The sequence below is a fragment of the Camelus ferus genome, chromosome 9 (genome assembly GCF_009834535.1).
Source record: "Camelus ferus isolate YT-003-E chromosome 9, BCGSAC_Cfer_1.0, whole genome shotgun sequence".
NCBI classification, from domain to species: domain Eukaryota; kingdom Metazoa; phylum Chordata; class Mammalia; order Artiodactyla; family Camelidae; genus Camelus; species Camelus ferus.
Genome location: NC_045704.1, coordinates 18,816,303 through 18,836,555, shown reverse-complemented (window position 1 = coordinate 18,836,555; position 20,253 = coordinate 18,816,303). Strand labels below are relative to the sequence as shown.

The 20,253-nt window shown below is 51.4% G+C and overlaps 1 protein-coding gene across 1 annotated transcript in view; it reads left to right on the top strand.

The window, feature by feature from the left end:
- Window positions 1-3,322: 3,322 nt before the first annotated feature.
- Window positions 3,323-20,253, top strand: part of PAK4 (p21 (RAC1) activated kinase 4) — a 42,624-nt gene continuing 25,693 nt past the window's right edge. The window contains exon 1 of the mRNA XM_032486060.1: window positions 3,323-3,514. The gene's annotated coding sequence lies outside the window, so the exon portion shown is untranslated. The remainder of the gene's footprint in view (window positions 3,515-20,253) is intronic.

Sequence of the window (20,253 nt, the reverse complement as noted above, 5' to 3'; positions counted from 1 at the left end):
ATAGTGCACAGGGCTGTTGTGGGGATTAAATGAGGTAATGTTTGTACACTTAACCTTAGCCAAAAGCCCAAGAAGTGATAAATGAGGTAATATTTGTAAAGTGCTTAGCCTAGGACCTGCTATATAATAAATGTTTGCACATATATTATTCGACATGTTTGACATACAGGTAACAGTCAATGAATATACTTACTGAATAAGTTTGAGCAATTTTTAAGAGCATCAGCTTTGAAGTCAGACTTCCTGGTTTAAATTCCAGCAAAGCTGCTTACAAGTTGTGGGACTTCATTCCATTTCCCACCTGATTCCCATGCCTCAGTTTCCTCATCTGTTAAATGGGGCTCAGGATCCCATCTTAGATATAAGTGGTGAGGATTAGAGAAGGTCAGGGAGCTGAAATGTTTACAGAGCATCTGGCATAGGGAGCAGTGACAAAAATGGAAAGCAACCTAAATGCACAAAAGAGGGGAATTGTTCAGCACAGTATCATTCATCAACAATTTTAAAACAATTGTGATAAAAAATTCTTTCTAAAGTAACACTAATAATGAATATATTCACCTAGATACCTCTGTCTATGTCTTTCTTTTCCTTTGAAAATCCTTAGAAGCAAAACTGTATCAAAAGGTAAAACACATTGTTAAATCTCTTGATGAATATTGCCAAAAGTCTGCCCCAGATCACAGTCCTACAAATGGGGTATGAGAGTGACTGTTACCTTCCATTCTCATCAGCACTGATGATAGTATTAAATAAATATTTTTGAGAGAATAAAAAATATTTTTAATACTTTGATGTCAATTTCATTAATTTCTTGTTCACTGATTCCATTTTTTCTTATTCATTGTATTTTAAATTTTTGTTCATGTTCTTTGCCTATTTTTCTGTTGTGTGTTCACCTTTCTTATTGATTTGTAAATGCTCTTTACATAAGAAGGACAGAAAGCTTTGCTTGCCACCTATTATATTGCCACTGATCTTTTTCCTTGATGTACTGAAATTTATCATTTCTATGAGGCCAAATCCTCCTCACTCTCCTCACCTGTTTCCATCCATTGGGGACCACCTCCTCCAGGAAGCACTCTTTGAAGAGGGCTCTTTGAGGCCTGATTTCCTCTCCCTGTGCCCTGAAGTAGGAGGGCCTAATTGCCTATTCTAAGGAAGCCCCTGGAGCAGGTCTGGCAGTGGGCTTCTTCCAGGGCTCTGATCTCTGTGATCCCCAAGTAAGTTACAAGGGGGTGCCCCCAACATGGGTGCTAGAGCCTGAGGCCCTGCGTAAATTGCATTAAAGAAGCAAAGGCAGCACCTGGCCAACCTCCTGTCCCTGTGACCTGAATAATGTGCTATGTCATCTCAACTACTAGACCTACTTTTTAAAAACTGGATGCTCAGAAAGGTATAAAAATTTCAAAAGAGCACAGAAACAAGGTTTAATGCTGGCAAGGATACTTTAAAGGGCATCTTCCCCTTTGAACCCTGGCGGGAGTGTGAATTGGATCCCTGTAACACAAAACGGCAATGTACGTCTCAGGCCGTAAGGAGGCAGCAGAGGGCAGTTAGTGAGAGCCCTGCCTGGGAGTCAAAACTGGATGAGCCCAGAGTGTGACTTTGAGCAAATGAAGTTACTTCTCCAAGCCTCAGTTTCCTCCTCTGCAAAGTAGGGATAATCATAGCCCCTGCTGTTTAAATTACACAGCTAAGCACCATGCATGGTGCACAGAAATGTTTGAAGCATGGGAACTGTTACTATTATTAAATCTTAAAGATGTACATTTCCTTTGACCCAGCAGTTCCATTTGTAGTGATCTATTCAAAGGCAATAATGAGAGATGTGCACGAATATTTAGCTGTTTGGAATGTGGGAGGGGGGATTATTTATCATAGCAAAATATTTACCACAGCGGAGATATTCAACAAGAAAGAGTAGTTCGAACAAATTAGAGTTCATTGAATGAATGGTATCTTATGCAGCCATTAAAATGAATGTTTTTGAAGAATACTTAAAGACATAGAAAGATACTAGTGATATTTATATTCTTGTTTTTAAAAGATACAAAATTCTTTATAAATGTGTGTTTCTAATTGTTTTTTTTTAAGTAGGTAAATGTACAGAGAAAAAAAGACTATGGAATCATTCATTCATTACTTCTGCAGACATTAATTAAATGCCTATTATGTGCTAGACATTGTGCTGGGACGGGAGATGCACTAAATATTTAAGAGCACTTCTGATGAGGTGGATTTATGACTCATTCATTCAACAAATGGGCATGAACAGTGAACAAAACAGACAATAATCCGTCCTCTCCTAGGGCTGACATTCCAGCAGGGGAGACAACCAAAAAACAATACCTATGATTAGCTAATTATCTAGTATCTAGAAGGTGATTCGAGCACCAGAAACTAAGAAAAAGCAGACAAGGTAAGGGGTTGAGTAGCAGGTGAAAGGAATGTTTGCTGCTTTAGTCAGAGTGGGCAGGAACAGTCCCACTGATAAGGTGACATTTGAGTAAACTCTGAAGGAGAGGAGGGAGGGAGACAGGAGGATTCTTGGGTGAAGTCTATTCCAGACAAAAGGAAAGGTCAATGCAGTGACCTTGAACTGGGAGAGCACCTGTTACTTTTTTGGAAGAGCAAAGTGGCTGGAGCCCAGTTAGTGAAGTCATAGAAAACGATGTCCGAGTTCAGTTAATTCAGTTCATGGGCTTTTGTTCTTCTTGTTGTATTTAAAAAAAACAAAAAAAAAAAACAAAAAAACAAAAAAAACAACTTTAAGAAATAAATTACTGAAAAAGAAAAAAAACTTACAGAAAAGACTAAGATCAAATAATGTCTTGTTTCCGGGTCAAGTTCCCGGACTCAGACCGACAGATGTCGTACAAAACTCATTATTTACTTCCTGTCATCCCGAACCAGTTAGTTTGCCCCTCTAACTTGTCGTTTTATCTGTAAAATGGGTATTAATACAGTATGTTGTAGTGAGTATTCAGCGAGACTATGCAAGCAAAGCACTTGGCCAGGTATCTGGCACACAGTAAGTGCTTAAGAACTGTTTCTGGCCATTGTTACCCATTACTGTAATGCTTTCCATCCCCTAACTCCTTCACGGGGAAAGCAGGAACGACTGTTAGAGGAGCGCAAACATTTCCCCTTTAAGAACCCGGGTGGGCTGGGAGGCACCCTTCCCGCACCCTTTCCAAATTTTCCAATCCCGGCTTGGCATTTTCAGCCCAAAGGTCTCCGATTGGATAATCTGCACCAATCAGAGGCTGGAGCCGGCGCTGCCAGGCGCCCAGCTCCGCCCCTGAGTCGGCCCTGACTCCTGCCCGGTCAGCCCCGTTGCTATGGGGACTGGTGGGCGGTGAGTGGGGGAAAGCCCCGGATGTTCGTTGGGGACTCAACATGGCGGCGGCAGTGGCCGCGGTGGCGGCGGCGCAAGAGAACTGAGGGCGGCGTGAGGGCGCCGAGTTCCGGGCCGAGCAGCTAGGCCTCGAGCAAGTGCTCTGCCGAGCCGGTAGGATAAGCGGTCTGGCTAGGGGGTTGGGGTGGGCCGGGCGATGGCTGTGGGAGAGCGTTTACACGAGTAGGGGGCGGGGCCGCTGGGGTCGAAGTTCACTCGTGGAAGAGCCGTGTCCGAGGGATCGCGGGTCAACGCTGAGCGGGAGGAAGGTGTAGAGGAGGTCAGAGGTCAAACTAACGGAGGGGGCGTGGCGAAGGAGAGCGCAAAATGCGAAATTTGAAGTGGGGGCGAGTTGGAGGGGGTCGAGGCGAGTGTCCAAAAAGGGAGGTCAAAGTTAATTTGAGGAGAGGGTGCGCCTATGAGGGTCAGAGGTCACAACCATGGGGGCGGCGGGTTGGAGCTTTAAGGCAGTGGAGCAAATGAATGAGGTTTAGGTTGGGGGGCATCTTTATAGGATCAAAGGTGGGGCGTGACCAAAGGGCAAAGATCAGAATCTCATGGCCTGACAAATGATGTTCCCAAGGGTCAAAGGTTAAAACCCAAGTGGGACATATTGCTTGAGAGGAGGAGTAGAACATTCAAGAAAAAAGTCAAAGGTGCTTCCTGGGGGTAGGAGGGAAGCTCCCCTCCCACAGATAATGAAGATAACAGCAAACGCTCATAAAGCACTTACTCTGTGTCAGGCCCTGTTTAGAACAGGGCTTTACCTACATTTAATCCTGACCACAACCTTTTTGGCTTGGTGCCATTATTAAGAGGCTAAGTGATTTGCCTGGGGCCACCTAATGAGTATGTTGTGCAGGATTTGAACTCTGGCGTCCTGGGCCCAGAGTTCCAGGCCCTGTGGCCTCTCATATACTCGTAATGTTGGTCAATCCTTAATGACAGCCAACACTATGCTCAGCGCCCTGTGCACCTGGTCTTACTATATCGCAGTCTTGTGAAGTGGGTACTGAATAGACCCACTTTACAGACCAAAAACGTGAGGCTCAAAGAGCTTCTGCTAAATGACGGAGACAGATTCCAAGCTGGATCTGAATGATTCCAGAGCTCCTGCCTCTTGTTGCCCTGTTGTAGATTGCCAAAGGTCTGTTCCTGGAAGCAGGGGGCTGGGCAAGGCTGGGCCACTCCCTGGGCAGGAACAGATTGTATGTTTGGCCTCCATCGAAGGGTGTGATCTGGGAGGAGAAGTTCCCCTGGGCCTACGAGATGGTCTGTTTGTGGGTGGCCCAGAGTCCAAGTGAGTCTGATGGGCTTCTGGCTAGGGTGGGTGTCCTTGGGGTGGTACCCTGTACAAAGCTGGATGTTCTCTGTGCTTAAAACCCCAAGCTCTCAGCATGGTCCTCAGTCACTCCCATCTCATTCACTTCCTACCGCTCTCCCCATCCCTCCCCACTGTCCCACCACACTGACCTGTTTGCTGTTCTTCAGGTCTGTAGGCTTATGCCTCCCTCCAGGTCTTTGACCTTTTCGTTCCCTCTGCCTGGGATCCTTTCCCCACTCTGAGTCCTCACTCATGCGTCACTCATTCACAGCCTGACCAGGACCACTGGAGTACTCCCTGCCCCCAGACACTCTTTTATCACACTACTGTTTTCTCCCAGCCCTTAACTCATCCTTACCTTATTTCTCAAGAACATTTTGTTGTCTGCCTCCCTCACTAGAATGTGGGACCCTTGCCGGCAGGAATTTGTCCATGTTTTTCTTTCCATGAATCCCTACCTGAAGCACTGGCTGGTCTGCGGAGGATGCTTGGTTGGTGGTGGTTGAATACTGGGCACAGTGCTGGGTGCTGGGTGTTCAGCAGTGGACAAGGTCCACAGGCGCCCTGGCCCCTGAGGGCTCTCAGTTTCTCTTGGTGGGAGTGGACTGGAGCCAGATCTCTGGCCAGTGATACACAGCTACATCTCTGCCAGCGGTGATGGAGCTTGAGAAGATAAGCTGAGGGAACCAGGAGGGTGCCCGGAGTCTGGGTACCAACCTGGGCCAGGGACTGTGTCCCTGGGAAAGTCCCCTGGGCAGGCTCTGAAGGCTGAGTAGGAGGGATGGGAAGGGGTACACCAGGCAGAAAGTGAGGTGTAAGTGGAGGTCGGGACGGATGCAGAGTTGGGGGCTTGTCAGCAACATGTAGCCTGTGTGAGACCCCAAGGGTCCCTGACCTGGGTGGGAGTGGAGGGGGTAGTGGAGCAGGGGCAGATGAGGAGCTACCCCGGGTGTGTGGAGCTCCAAGACAGTCCTGGGGAGTGGCTTAGAGAGCAAATGCCAGAGCATGGATGCTTGGGTCACAGCCAGCTCTGTCGCTTATAGGCTGTATGACCGTGGGCAAGTTGTTTTACTTTTCTGGGCCTCAGTTTCCTCCTCTGCAAAATGGGAATAATGATAGTGGCTGCCTCATAGAACTGCTGTGAGGATGCAGAGAGTAAAGTGCTTGGCCCAAGGCCTGGCACACAGTAGGCGCTGGGTAAGCACTAGTCTCGCTGCGGGTGCTACTGCTGCTGCTCCCTGGGGAGGGCCTCAGAGATGGTGGCGGGGTCACTCTGCACCTGCCTCCTGGCTGGCAGCGACAACCAACCTTCCCCCACCAGCTCTGGCAGGGTCATTGGGTGGGCAGGCGGCCAGGGAGCCCTGTGAGGCCAGCCAGCCTCGGGCCCTGGCACTGCCAGTTCACTGAGCATCTCGGGGCTCGCACAGATAAGGGGGACTGATAGGGCTTTGGCACCAGACACCCACATTCAGGTTACTGCCCCATCACTTACCAGCCGTGGGACCTTGGGCAAGCGATTTCTTATTTGCCCATTTTGTTCCTTGCAATACATTGTAGACTAGTGAGAAAAGTAGAGTTTTCAATATAGCAAAACACCCATGCCTCCAGCTTCCAGCCTGGGCCAGAGCATGTAGTGGGTACAGTCAGAGGCCCCACTTCTCTGCCCGCCCGCCTGCCCTGCCGGTACTGGCCACCCGGCTGGATTTGGTGGCTAGCCTCCCTCTGCAGGTTTCCCTTCTGTTACCACCCTCGGGTGGATCCACAAACAAGAGAGCAATAGTTCTCAACCCTGGCCACATATAGCGGCCACCGGGAGATTTCAAAACCACTGCTGCCCAGGCCCACCCTGGAGATTCCGGCTCAGACTCCCTCGGTCCGGGGTGGGGCCAGCACCGCACAGGGTTCCAGTGGCCCCCATGGTTGCCCCCCGTTTTACAGTCTTACGGATCGTCTGAATGGTACCACAGTAAACTACTGGCTTTTTCTGCTCAGTGTTAGTTTGGCCATGTCTCTGTGTGGACACGTGCAGGTCTAGGGCCAGTCATTCGTTTTCCTTTCTTGCATTTCTTGTGATTGTGCCACACAGGAGTTACCTGTTCACCTTTTGGTGGCCATTTAGCTGGTTCCCATCGGGACTGTAACAAACAGTGCTGCAGTGAGCGTTCTAGAACGTGTTTCCTTGGCCAGGGTCTCTCTTGGGCATATTGCCTCACAGTGGCAATGCTGGACCTTCCAGATTGTTCCCCTGGGCATTTGTGTCAACATGCTTCCCAACAGTGCTTGAGGGTTCCCTCAGCCTCACGTCCTGCTTCGGGCAGGTTTGTAGCCTTTGCTGAAACCACGTCCTTGGCCATGAGATGGTAGGTTTGACTGCCCCCCACCACACCAGCTGGTTGGGAACCGTCAGGGAGATGGTTCACGTGATGGGCTTCGCTGGGGCCTGACACCTGCTGAGCCCCATGCCCAGAGGAGGAGGCAGGCTTTGACCTTTGCCCTCTAGGGCATTCTGGACAGTGGTCGCATCTTTGACCCAACTCTCCTTGGGGGTCATTTCCCACGGCTGGCATTTGGGAAGGGAAATGGTACTGACTTGACCCTCCTCAGGAAGAAGGCAAAGAGGAAGAAGGTGCAGCTCGGAAAGGGATGGGCAAAGCTTTCCTGCATTCGTGTGTGTCTGACCATTGTTCCCAGTGGTGACCAGCACAGTCTTAGCCCTGCCTCTTGGGCTACAGTACCATGAAGGAGACGGTCTTGTCCTCAGACAGTGACAGCCCAGAGTGGTCAAGGCCAGGAAGGGGGAGGCACAGGGACTGTAGGAATCCGGAGGAGGCACCTGACCCAGCCTGGGGAGTCAGCAGAGGCTTTCTGGTGAAGGCAATATCTGACTGATGAAAGTGGGCCAGGCCTGGGAAGGAGGTGGGAAGAATAGAACAGGCAGTGGGTATGGAAAGTGCAAAGGCCCCAAGGTCCAAATAAGCTTGGGGTTTTCAGGTCCCATCAAGGAGGCCAGGGTGGCAGAGTTGGCAGTGAGATCCAGGAGGGGGGGATACCGCAGGGGTTGACAGGCTGAGGTAAGAAGCATGGATTTCGTCGTGTGTGTAGTGGGAGTGATTGGAGGGCTTTGAGCACATCTGCCTTCCCTTTTATAAAGATTGCTCAGGCTGCCAGGTGGGGAACAGCTCAAGGCGGGGGGAAGGGGGACGTGGATGCAGGGAGACCGGTGGGGAGGCTGCTGTAACAGTCTGAGTAGAAGAGGGTGGACAGCTTGAGGGTGGCCGTGTTGGAGGAGAGCCATATGTGCTGGCCAGGGTTGTGAGTACTTTACCTCATTTGATCTTCACGACAACCTATGAGGTAGATACCATTATCACCCCCATTTTAGAGATGAGAAAACTGAGACCCAGAGAGGTACATGATGCAGCAGGCAAGTGGCAGAGGTGGACTTGAACTCCAGGCCTTTGGGCTGCAGAGTCACTGATTGTCGCAGTTGCCCTCAGTGATTTGGAAGTGGTTTTGATAAGACAGGGCCACTTCCTGTTCTTACCCAGGCTTCTCTTTGGTTCAGCCTGGCTAGTTTCTGGGCACTGGGTCCCTACCTCTCTCAGGGCCTCCCACAGCCCCTTCCCTTTCTTGTCCATTGCTCACCCCTCCTTGTCCTGCTGGCTCACGGTGAGCGAGACTTCCTGGCCAGACGCCGGTCAGGGTGTCCCCAGCAGCTGTTTCTCCCATCACCCAAGCTGAGCGGCCACGAATGCCGCCAGCAGGAAGCAGTCTCCTTCCAAGTCACCGCCAAGGAAATGGGACCCTTCCCGCCCCAGCCTCCCTCCTAGGCTGGGGCTTATTGTCTGACAGCTGCCTTGGCCAACAAGAAGGTTGGGGGGTGGCCAAGGAGGGTCAGAAGGGGAGCTTTCCCAGGTCCCAGGGGAGCCAGCTCTGGCGGATGCAACAGAAGCCACCACTCACTGCAGCCTGTCTGGTGGGGCTCTCTGGCCCTGCCGTGACCTCCCCCAGGGTGCCAGGTGATGTACAGCCATCCTCGGGGTAACGACAGCTTCCCTGCCAGGGATGCCAGTCCACACACGCCCCTCAGCCAGAACCCCTAGCTGGGTGCCCCTCAGGAAGATCTAGAGTTTCCCCAGGCCTTGCCTTCCTCGCCTATCAGATGGGCTTTTGCGAGGCTCGAAGGACACAGGAGATCATGCTGTCAGGTGCTCAGCACGCTGCCTGGCACAGTCAGCCCACAGTACATGTCCCGTCTGGGCTGCAGCCTCCTGTTCGCCTGCTGCGAGCCCCCCACCTCCACCCCGTGCTCCCCACACCAGTCCCCAGCACCCCAGTGCACAGCCAGATGTGTGCTTGGTGAGCACCCCGCAGGGGCTCGGCCCAGGGACCCTGAGGGAGAGGTGTTATTAACCTCATTTCTCTTTTCCTGCATTTTAATTTGGAGAAGGCCCATTTTTGCACCGTCTGCATGTATTTACTCTTTGCAGTGAGAAACTACACAGCACAGAAGGCTGCACAGCGATAAGGTCTCTCCCAGCCCAGCCGGCGGCCCCTGCCCAACGACAGCATTGTTCCTGGTTTCTTTCCCTTCTTGCGATATTTGTTGCTACACATGTTCTCCCCTCTTCTGTTTTTGCTCAAGTGGAGCCGATTTCCCATGTTTGTTTTCTGTCCTGCCCCCTGCATTTTCCACTCTTAAGCTCTCTATCAGGATGTGGAGGGCTTTCTGTGGCTGTGTCATGCCGTGTCCCTGCACACACAGGGGACACCTCTAGGGGTGGCTCAGAAGTCTGAGATGTGCACCCCGGGAGCCCTGCGGTAGTGTCTCAGCCTGCCCAAGAGCACAGGCCTGTTTGCACCCTCACCCCAGTGTCTGGTGGCACCAGGGTCTCCTCATATGCTCGCCGTGTGGACGGGTGTTTACCTGATGCTTGGACCTCTGCCAATCACAGGTGCCCAGTGGACCTCATTGTGCTTCTGAGTTTAGTATGAGTAAAGGGGAGCATCTTTGTGTTTCTTGAAAGCCACTCTGGCTTCCTTTTTTGGGAGCTATCTCTTCATGGTATTTTTACTTTGCCCTCAGAAGAGGAAACTGAGGCACAGGCTGGAAACCCCACAGCAAGTGAGTGGCAGATCTGGGACTCGAACTCCAATCTGGAGCTCGTAACATAACCTGTCTGACGTAGTAAATGTGGAGGGCACAGGCTCTGGAGCCCGCTTTGCCACTCTTAGCTGTGTGACCCCAGACAAATCACTTCATCTCTCTGTGCCTCGTTCTCATCTGTAAAATGGGGTGATGGTGATACCTCCTCATAGGATTGTTTTGAGGATATAAATGCACGCTCATCAGGCAGAATGCACAGTAAGTGTTCAAAGATGGTTAGTGGCTAGTGTTAGTGCTCATAGCATGACACTGTATCCTTAGCATTTGCAGGCACTGTTTTGTGTGTCTTGAGTGAACCAACTTATTGCATCCTCCCAGCAACCCCAAGACATAGATGTTCTTATTATCTCCCTTTTGAGAGGAGAAAATTGAGAACCTGGGAGGCTCGCCTGGGGTCACAGAGCCAGCATGGCTGGGATTTTGCTGCTAACCACCGAGGCGTGCTCCCTCTGCCGCCCCTCACCTGAGCCGGGGATTAGCAGGCTCTCCCTGCCAGCCCCCCGTCCATCTGTGTCTTCATTCCAGGCTGCCCCAGAGCTGTAGAGGGTACACCTTGGCAGGTGAGGGCACTGGGCAGGGGCCCCACATAGAGAGTCTCCCTCCTCGGCCTCCCTGCTCCCACCCCTGGCGCCCCAGCCCAGCCCTGAAAACTCCTGAGAAAGCAGCATTGTGTGGCAGTTTCGGGCTTGCTTCCCCCTTGGGTTTCAGCCACTCCCACACGACTGGAAGCGGCCCTGGCCTCCTCCGTCCTCCTCCCTGCTCCACGCTCAGGGCTGGGAATGGAGAGGAATTAGGACATTGAGGGAGGGAGGGAGGGAGGGCCGGGCTGCTGTCATCCCCCAGGTGAGGACACCCCCCACCGCAGTCCTGCCCTCTCTCTCTCTCTCCCTCTTTCTTGCTCCTTCTCCCTAGGGACCCTTCCTCTGCTGCCTACACCCTCCTCCACAGCCCTTCCTCCAAGTCTGCCCTTCCTCCAAATCTTCTGCAGCAGCCTGGCCCCAGATTATTTGATTCTGAAAGGCTCTGTGTGTGTGTGTATTTATGTACATTTATAACTCCACTTTTTTTAAACCTTTAATAATTGTGAAGCATGACTTGCCTACAGAAAAGTACCTCAGTGAACATGTCAGGTGAACAGGTGAACAGCACTTCAGCATACCAAGGAGAAGACTGAGAATATAGCACCCCATGACCCCCCCATCACCCTCTTGACCACCACCCTAGGAGCAGCCACTTCCCTGACCTTGGGAGTCACCAGGTCCCTGCTTTTCTGGAGCTTTTATCGGATGTGCACCCTGAGTCAGAGCCTACCGCCTTTCCTGCTTTGGGACTTCACATAAACAGACCCCTCGGGCACGTCCACATTTGCGTCTGCCCTCGTCATCCTAGCCCGTGAGGCCCATCCCTGGGGTTGCAGTGTGGGGGGTTCATTCACCCTCATTGCTGTGCAGAGTTCTATGGTATAAACACACCGTAACTTACTTCTCCGCTCCTGCTGTGCGGGTGTGAACGTGCTCTTTGAACGGGTCTGCCGGGGTGTGGTGCACACACTTCTCCAGGGCGGGGTGCTCAGGTTAGAGAGTGGGGTCTCATCACCTTTAGTAGGTGCCACCGCGCAGCCATCCAGAGTGGTACCTGCACATGCGCACAGCAGCCCCTCCGCATCCTCACCGACACCGGGTCTGTGGGACTTTGTAATTGATCTTGGAACATTTTATTCTCTTCTCCTGCGAGTAGTGTGTGCCTCTTATCGCTGAGATGAGCCTCTTGACATTTTCTCCTCCCTTCCCAGGTTCCTGGCCATGCTGGCTCTTACCCATCCTGCCTATAGGAATCAAGTGCTTGTTCCTTGATAAGCCCAGTGCTGGGGCCCGAGGACCCAGAGAAAGCCTGCTTCTCTGCCTTCAGATTAGAACCTGGTGCCTCCCACCCCCCTTTGTTTTCACCCTCTAGTTCCAGCCACCCTCAACTCCTGCCTGGACTGTCGTCAGGGCAGCCTCCTGGTCTGGATTTGACTAGCCAGCCACTTGGGCCTCTCCGTGTCCCAGTTTCTTCCTCTCTAGGATCGAGGCTACTCTGGGTGTCCTAGGGCATCTCTGAAGTTCTGCTTCTGTCATACTTACCCCAGCGCCTGGAATATAAATATGAATGTGGTCCCTGTATTTTTTTTTCCAACAAATACTCTGGAGTGCCTGGCCCTTTGTGGCCTCCAGAGACACAGTGGTGAATAAACAGATCCAGTGGCTACCCAGTTGGAGCCTGTCTCTTGGACTCTGAGCCTTCTGACCACACCCCCAGCTCCCCTCCGGAAGACAGGAAGGAGAAGGCCCGAAATGACCTTAGGCCTGGGGATTCCTTTATTCTTGAGGCTGATTAATAGGGAGACCTAATTGAGGGTTTTCCTGTGCAGGGCTCCCTTGCTGCTTCTGCCCAGTCCTTCCTGGAGGAATTCCACCCATTTCACAGATGAGGAGGGTGAGGGTGGCACCAGTGGTGAGTGCTCGGCCCATCCTGCCCGTGGTGCTGAGCATATGTAGTGCTGGAGCGGTTTTCCACGTCTTCCTCGAACATCTGGAGTGCCCCTCCTGTGAAGGGCGGATTCAGTCATTTGCCTGTTTCTCCTCTGAGCTGCCTGCAGTTTTATTTTGAATTTCTGTGAGTTAAATCCTAGTTTCTGGATGAGAACCTTGTGTTTCTAAGATGGTACTCCTACCTCCTTTCAGTCTGTGGCTTGTCTTTGCACTTCTTTTTTATGTCTTTTGATAAACAGAAGCACCTAGTTTTACCAGAGTCAAATTTATCACTCATTCCCTTTATAGTCTTATTGTTCCACTTTTCACATTTAGTCTTTTTTTGTTCTGGAATTGTTTTGCGTGCGTGTGTATGTGTGTGGTGTGAGGTAGGCACCCAGTTTCATATTTTCCGCCTGGATCCCCAGTCATTCAGGTACTGTTTATTACAAACAGACCTACTTTTCTCCACTGCATAACTGGGTCTGTTCTAGGTACTGTCTTCCTTTCTCATGCTGTTTGCCTGTTCCTGCATCAGTACCCCACTTCCTGACTTCTGTAGTTGACAATAAGTCTTGATGACAGGGAGAGCAAACCCTCCCACAAGTCCTTCCAGAGTATCTTGACCATTTGGCTTTTTGTAATTCCATTTAGATATGAGATAAGCATCTTGCCACACACACAGTCGTGACTGAGTCTCCCAGTCCGTGAACGTAGTTTGTCTCTCCATTTATTTATGTCTTCTCTGATATCTCTCAGCAAAGTCATACTTTCCCAGCCAGACCTTGCCCACCTCATTGGCTTTAGTCCTGACGTGGCAGCGGGAGCCTGTGGCCTCCTCCCACGAGGCACCTTGCTCCCTGGGCTTGGCCTGGCTGGGTGAGGCTCTCACCACCGAGACAGGAGCCCACCTCTCCCCCCATCCCCTGCTTCCTCCCTGGCACTGCCCCTGGGCCCTGGCAGAGGGCGGGCAGGCTGCCCAGAGAGGAGGTTGTAATTTTCCTGAATGATTTCAAGGGCTAATTAAAGGTTTTCCTTGACTAATCAGCTTACGGTTTAATTATCAGGGAGCAGGCTCAGGGATGCGGGAAGCCGCTCTGCTGGAGTCCCCTCACAGCGTGGCAGGAAGGAGCCAGGGCCCAGCCCTAACCCCACGGTGGGGGCAGGATCTGGGAATACCCTGGCACCCCCAGGAGGCCAGCTGTGGTTCTCCATCCCTGGGAGGGAATGGAGGTGGAGGGCAGCGGGCGCTGTTGAGGTCAGAGTGGGCACCTTTCCTGCTTAAAATCCTTCCATGGCTCCCACTGCCTTGGGAGGGGCCTGGACCCAGTCCCGCATCTGTTCGGCAAGGCCTTGACCCTCAGCTTGCTTGCTGAGCCTCAGCCATGCAGGCCTTTGGTGTTCTCAGTTCATTTATTCTTTGGGTCTTGGCCTAAAGGTCACCACCTCTGGGAAGCCTTCTCAGGCCACTCTTGCCTGCCAGAGCAGGTGATAAACTGCCAGCCACATGCTGGCTGTCACTGTCACTCACTCCACCAGCAATAAGTTCTAGGGGTGGTGAGGGGGATGTCTGGACTGCACCCTGTGGTCCAGCATTTAAATTGCCCAGCATTTAAGTTGCTGGGGCCCCAAGAGGAGAAGGGATTCAGGACAGGTGCTCCGAGGAGAGGGCTGGGAGTGGGTGTTCAGGCCAGGAGGACTGAGTGATCTCTGAGGGCTTCCTGAGGGAGGCGTTTGGACACCTGGCCGGTGACCTGACCAAGGATGGGCTTTTGGGAGTTTGCAAAGGGGGAGGGAACCCGGAGATGGCCGTGCCAGGCCTGGGTTCATTCCTTGCATTCCTCAGCAGGCCCCAGACTCCCATTGGCCCAAGGTGGGGGAGGGTGGGCAGTCAGAGAGGGGGCCTCCTGGACGATAACCCTGCCCCTCCCCCTTCCTTTTCCCTTTCAGTCCCATCCCACCATCCATGTGTCTCACTTTACAGCTCCCTCTCAGGGGCTCAGGCCTGGGCCTATGTCCAGGTACCTACCCCCGCAACCCACGCTCACCACTGGCCGCACGTTAGGGTTACCTGCTGCAGGCATCAGTGCCGGGGCCCAGGGCCAGACCATTTGAATCTGTATCTCTGGCTGTGGGGCCTGAGCTTTGGGTTTTGTTTTTTTTTTCAAAGCTCCGTGGGTGACTCTAGTGTGATTCTGAGTCAGGATGAGAACCACTGGCCTACAGAAATGGTGGAAAACACGTATTAGCTTTTGTAATGTTTGACTTTTCTAGTCTTCTGACATGGCATGATTAAGTCACGTCACCTCCACAGCCTCCCTGTAGGAAGCTGCAACTATTATTCATACCGGCGAGGCAGCTGAGGCCCAAGGAAGGCTTCTGTGCCTGGCAGTGCAGCCTCTGTCACTGTCCTATCTTCCCACCCGTGGGCCCTCCAGGCCCCTGTCTGGGTGACTGTCTCTGTTCCCCAGCCCCCTCTTCTCCTGTCTTTCTCTCCCTGTGTCTCTGCCTCTTGTCTCTCTCCCTCTTTCCCTGCCTCACGGTCTGCTTCCCTCCTCCCCTGCAGAAGCTTTCCCAGCTTCCCTGTTTAGAGCCAGGATCCCCCTGAAGCCACAGAGGGAAGATGGTTTCTACAGGTCCAGGCTGAGGACGGGAAGGATGCTGATGTCACAGCAGGCCAGACTCCCCTGCTGCTTCTGGCACCTGGAGTGGGGGAGGGGGAGGGCATCCCACCGATGGTGGGGGCGGGGGCTACTGGCCGGCTCTGCGACCTTGCGGGGAGGACGTCCAGGCAGGTGGCCCCTAACAAATCCTGTGAGCCCCGAAATCTGCCGTTGTCATCTGTTGCTGGTTACCATTTCAGGCTCCCTTGGGGTGGCCAATGGTTTAATTCAGCAAAGGTTTGTGATAAGACGTGAATGTTGCATTGCAGGAGCTGTGGTTATTTGACAGGAGTGAGGGGGACTGAGAGTCCAGTGCCCCTGTGCGTCCTCCCTCTCCGAGGGCTCCCTGGCCTCCTCTCCCCACCCAGTCCTGGCAGGGGCTGGGCACCCAGCTTCCTCTGTGACCTCGGGCCAGGCCCCAAGCCCCAGACATCTCTGCATTGGTTCCCATCTGGAGCAGGAGGAGAAGAATTCTTGCTGCCTCCCAGGGTATCTGGGAGGATGAAGCAAGTCAGCGTGTGTGTGACGCTCAGCACTGGCTGCCATCCTTGTGTCATCATGGTTACTGTCACCGCAGTCACTGCTACAGTTATTAGAGGCAGGATACACTTAGGGATTTAGTAATTAAGGTTCACGGGGGTGAGCGAGCCATACTTCTTTGCTGTTGTGACTATGGCACATTTCCTTTTGCAAAATGTTTAAAACCTTTGTATAATGGAAGTGTCCTCACACGCTCAGAATGGTCTGCTGCTCTCCCCACGTCGCCATCCCTGTCACTAGCGTCAGCCATTACCAGTCATGACCAGGCTTTTTCATCGGTACCCCCCCTCCCTGATTCTTTCAAAACAATTCTCAAACATCATATACTTCAGCCATAAATATTTCAGATTTTTTTCCTATAAGAGATGAGGAGTGTTTAAAAATATATGTAACACCATTGTCACTGGAGGAAAAGAACCAATACTTCATTATTCTCCTCACATTTCCCCAGTTATCTTATCATCCTTTCTTCAGTTTGTTTGTTTTACTTGGAATCCAGACAAGGTCTGCTTTGCATTTGGTTAATGGGCCCTTTAAGTCTTCTGTAGTCTGTAGAACGTCCCCCATGTGTTCTTTCCTGTGGTTGCTGATTGGGTCGTTTATCTATCAAAAGCCCCGGTCCTCTGTCCTCTAGAGTTTCCCACAGCCTGGATCTGGCTGACGCATCCTTGTGGTGTCACTTCACGTGTTCCTATGTTCCCTGTGCTTCCTGTAAATTGGAACTTAGGTCCAGAGGCTCGATTGGATTCAGGTTCTGTTCTTTCATAGGTGGTGCTCTGTGTGAACTTCAGGCCAACATTTGTGTCTGGGTGACTTTTACAATGCATTTAATTAAGTTTTTTTTAGAGTAGATGGATTGAAAAAAGATTCTTCAGTCGGTCCTAGTAAGGCTGGTCCCCAGATACAGCAGAGAAGGGCAGGAGGAACTGAGGCCTAAAGTCAGAACGACTGGGGCTGGGAGCAGAGGGCTGTGGGTGAGCCCCTGGCTTCCCATGAACCCATGTCATCAGTGCACAGCTTTGGGTTCCTGCTTTGCTAGGATCAGAGGCCCCCAGCTGAGAGCTGTCCCTGACCCCCACCCCCATCCTCAGTTCTGCACCCTTCAGCCTGGCCTGGTGGTTAAGCTTTAGGGACTCCTGCCCCACCCTGCCCTTGGCCAGTCGGTCCACAGGCCACCCTCGGAAGCTTTCCCAACCCCACCTGCTTCCTCCTCCGGAACGTGATAGGGGTCGGGACTACTTGGAGGGCTGTGGTCAGGAGGCCTGGGCTCCAGGAGCTGCTGCTCTTCTGCATTTAGTGTAGAAGACTGCATTTGACCTCGTCTGCGCCCAGTCCCCTCCCACTCTCCTCTCCAGCAAGGGGCCTAGATGCGCCAGCCAGGGCTTTCTCAGTCCTAACTAACTCTACCAGTCCTGACGAACTCCTTCCACTCCGGGTGACTGGCTGTGGTGCCTCAGGACAGGGGCGCCATGGATGGATATGTCCCCCGTAGCCAGAAAGGCTCCCCGGGGAGTGGGATTCATGCAGGAGGCAGCAGTCCAGGGGATGCCGAGAGTCTGAGGGCTCTAGGGCTGGCTGCTTCCAGGCCTTTGTCTTCCTTGCAGGAAACAGGCCAAGAGCTGCAAGGGGCCAAGGAGGGCTGCTGCTCTGATCGCGTGCGCGTTAGAGAGAGAGAAGTGGACAGAGAGACAGCACAAGGAACTGTGCAGGCACATGCAGATACGGAGGAAGCTCCCAGCTGTCAGGACTGCTGTCCCTGGCGTTTCCTGCACAGGAGTGTAAAATATGACATGTGCACATACAAGTGCGTAGAACCTCCCTGTTCAGTTTAATGAAGAACTGTAAAGCATATGCCCAACTAACGGCCACCCAGATGAAGAAGACAAAGGTTGCCAGCAGCCTAGAAGCCCCCTCCTCCATGTCCTCTTTCATCATTATCAAATGAATTCAACCCTCTTTTCTTCCTTTTAATTGTCACCTCTTCGTCTGTGAATTATGAAAGATTTCGGTTGCCCCCAAGAGATCAGAGAGTCACCTGATGGACTCCCGTGGGCCTGCTGCCCAGCTGAGAGAGAAAACACACTCGCTGCGGATAAAGGCCCCTGGGTCCCCTCCCATAGGTACCCAGGCCTCACTGTGGTTCCTTGCTGCTTCCCTAAACAGCATCCCGTATTGTTCTGCACGTTTTAAAACTGCATGTAAATGGTACCAGGCTGCCAGCACTTGGCTGCAGCTTGCTCTCAGTATTTCGCTTCTGAGATTTCTTGGGGTGGATAAATGAAGTCCCTGCCAATAGGAAGGCTCCCTAGCATATGTCAGAGTCCCCAGCTCCTTGTCCCCATAGCCAGATGAAAGCAGCCCTGCCCTGGCAGAGCCAGCGCTGCAGAAGGGCACTCTGGGGCTGCTACCCCCCACCCCCCAAACCACTGTCTTGGGTGAAAGGGGGCACTTCCTGTCCATGGAAGGTACTGCTGGCTTCCCAGGTCGCCACATGGGATTCAGTTACAGGCCCTTGATATGTAAGGGGGTTCTGGTATCATCCTGGGTTTGTCAGTTCTGCAGAGAAGCTGTCCCCGGAGAGGGTGAGGAACCCCTCTCCATGTGGGAGTGGATTGGGGGCTGGGGGCAAGAGGGTCTCCTGTTAGCCAGTCTCATCCAGCCTTTCATGGAGAGGCCCCGCGGGGTGGAGATTACTATCAGAGGCCCGGGTTTGCCACCCAGCCCTGCCACCTACTAGCTAGGTGACCTTGTGCACATGGCGACCTCCCCCTCCCCGCCACAGCCTCAATTTCCCATTTTGTAAAATGGAGTCGTATTAAGGTTATTCCATCCATGTTAAGCTCTCAAAAGAGAGCTAGCACGTAGAAACCGCTCAGTGAGTGCTGTTACTGTCATTGTCACCATTCATGCGTCTGTTCTGTAGATAATCACTGTGTACCTCACGTCCTCTGAGTCCAGCCCTGTGCTGGCTAATGCCTGGGACAGGCTGGTGACCTGTCTGCCCAAGGCCCTGCCCTCATGAAACTTGTGGTCCAGTGATGGAGAGACACAGCACCAGGGAGTGACAGCCCAGAGTGACCTGGTGGGGGAAGCCCTGAGGACTGTGGGAGGCCATGGCTCCAGCCTAGGAAATCAGGATAGGCTTCCTGGAGGAGGAGACAGCTGAGCTGAGGACTATAAGAGGAGTAGGAGTTAGTGTGTGGAAGGCTGTGTGTTCCAAGCAGGATGAATAGCGTGTTCTAAGGCTAAAAGGTGGGAAAGGGTCTGACCTTTTTAATAAACTATTAATATTTTTAATTAAGCTTTTTATTTGAGGTCATTATAGGTTAAATTCAGTTTTAAGAACTAGCACAGAGAGCCACTGTACCCTTTACCCAGTTCCCCCATAGTCACATCTTGCAAAATTAGTACAAGACCACAACCAGGGTACTGACATAGAGACAGTCAAGATACAGAACATTCCAACACAGAGATCCTTCCTGGAGCCTTTTTATAGCCACATCCCCTAGCTGGCCTGTCCCTGACTCCCGGCAACTGCTCATCTATCTGTCCCCCATTTTTATAATTCTGTCAACAGTGTTAGGTAAATGAAGTCCTACTGTATGTAACCTTTTGAGGCTGACTTTTTTCCACTCAGCATCATTCTCTGGAGATTCATCCAAGTTGTTGCTAGGGTCGGTAGTTCACTCTTTTCCTTGCAGAGTAGTGTCCATGGTGTGGTTGTGCCGTAGTTTATTGAACAATTCACCCCAAACATCTGGGGTGTTTCCAGTTTGGGGCTCTTAAAAATAAAGCTGCCATTAAAAGTCTTATATAGGTTTTCATGTGAACATAAATTTTCATTTTTCTGGGACAAATACCCAGAAGTGTGGTTGCTGGGCAGTGTGATAGATGCATGTTTAAAGAAACTGCCAAACTGTTTTCCAGAATGGCTGCACCGGTTTACATCCCCCCAGCCGTGTATGAGTGATCGGTTTCTCTGCGTCCTCACCAGCATTTGGTGTTACGACTATTTTTTATTTTAGCTGTTCTAGTAGGCATGTAATGATAACTCATTGTGTCTTTAATTTGCATTTCTTTAATGGCTAATGATGTTGAACATCCTTTCATGAGCTTATCTGCCATCTGTGTATCCTCTTTGGCGAAATGTCTTCATGTCTTCTGCCCATTTTCTAATTGGATTATTTGGTTGTTTTTTTGTTTTGTTTTGTTTTTACTGTTGAGTGTTGAGAATTCTTTATCTCTTCTGGATACCAGTCCTTTGTCAGATAGGTGGTTTGCAAATATTTCCTCCCAATCTGTAGCTTTTTATCCTCTTCACATAGAATTTTACAGAGCAAAAGTTTTTAATTTTGATGAGGTCTACTTTATTAATTTTTCCTTTTATGGGTCGTGCTTTTGGTATCCAGTCTGAGAACTCTGTGCTTAGCCCTAGATCCCAAAGATTTGTTTGTTTTCTAAAAGTTTTATAGTTTTACATTTTATATTTAAGTCTGTGATCCATTATGAGTTAAGATTTGTGCAAAGCGTGAGGTTTAGGTGAAGGCTCTTTTTTTTTTTTTTTTTTTTTTTTTTTTGAGGGAGGTAATTAGGTCTGTTTATTTACTTACTTGATGGAGGTACTGGGGATTGAATCCAGGACCTCGTGC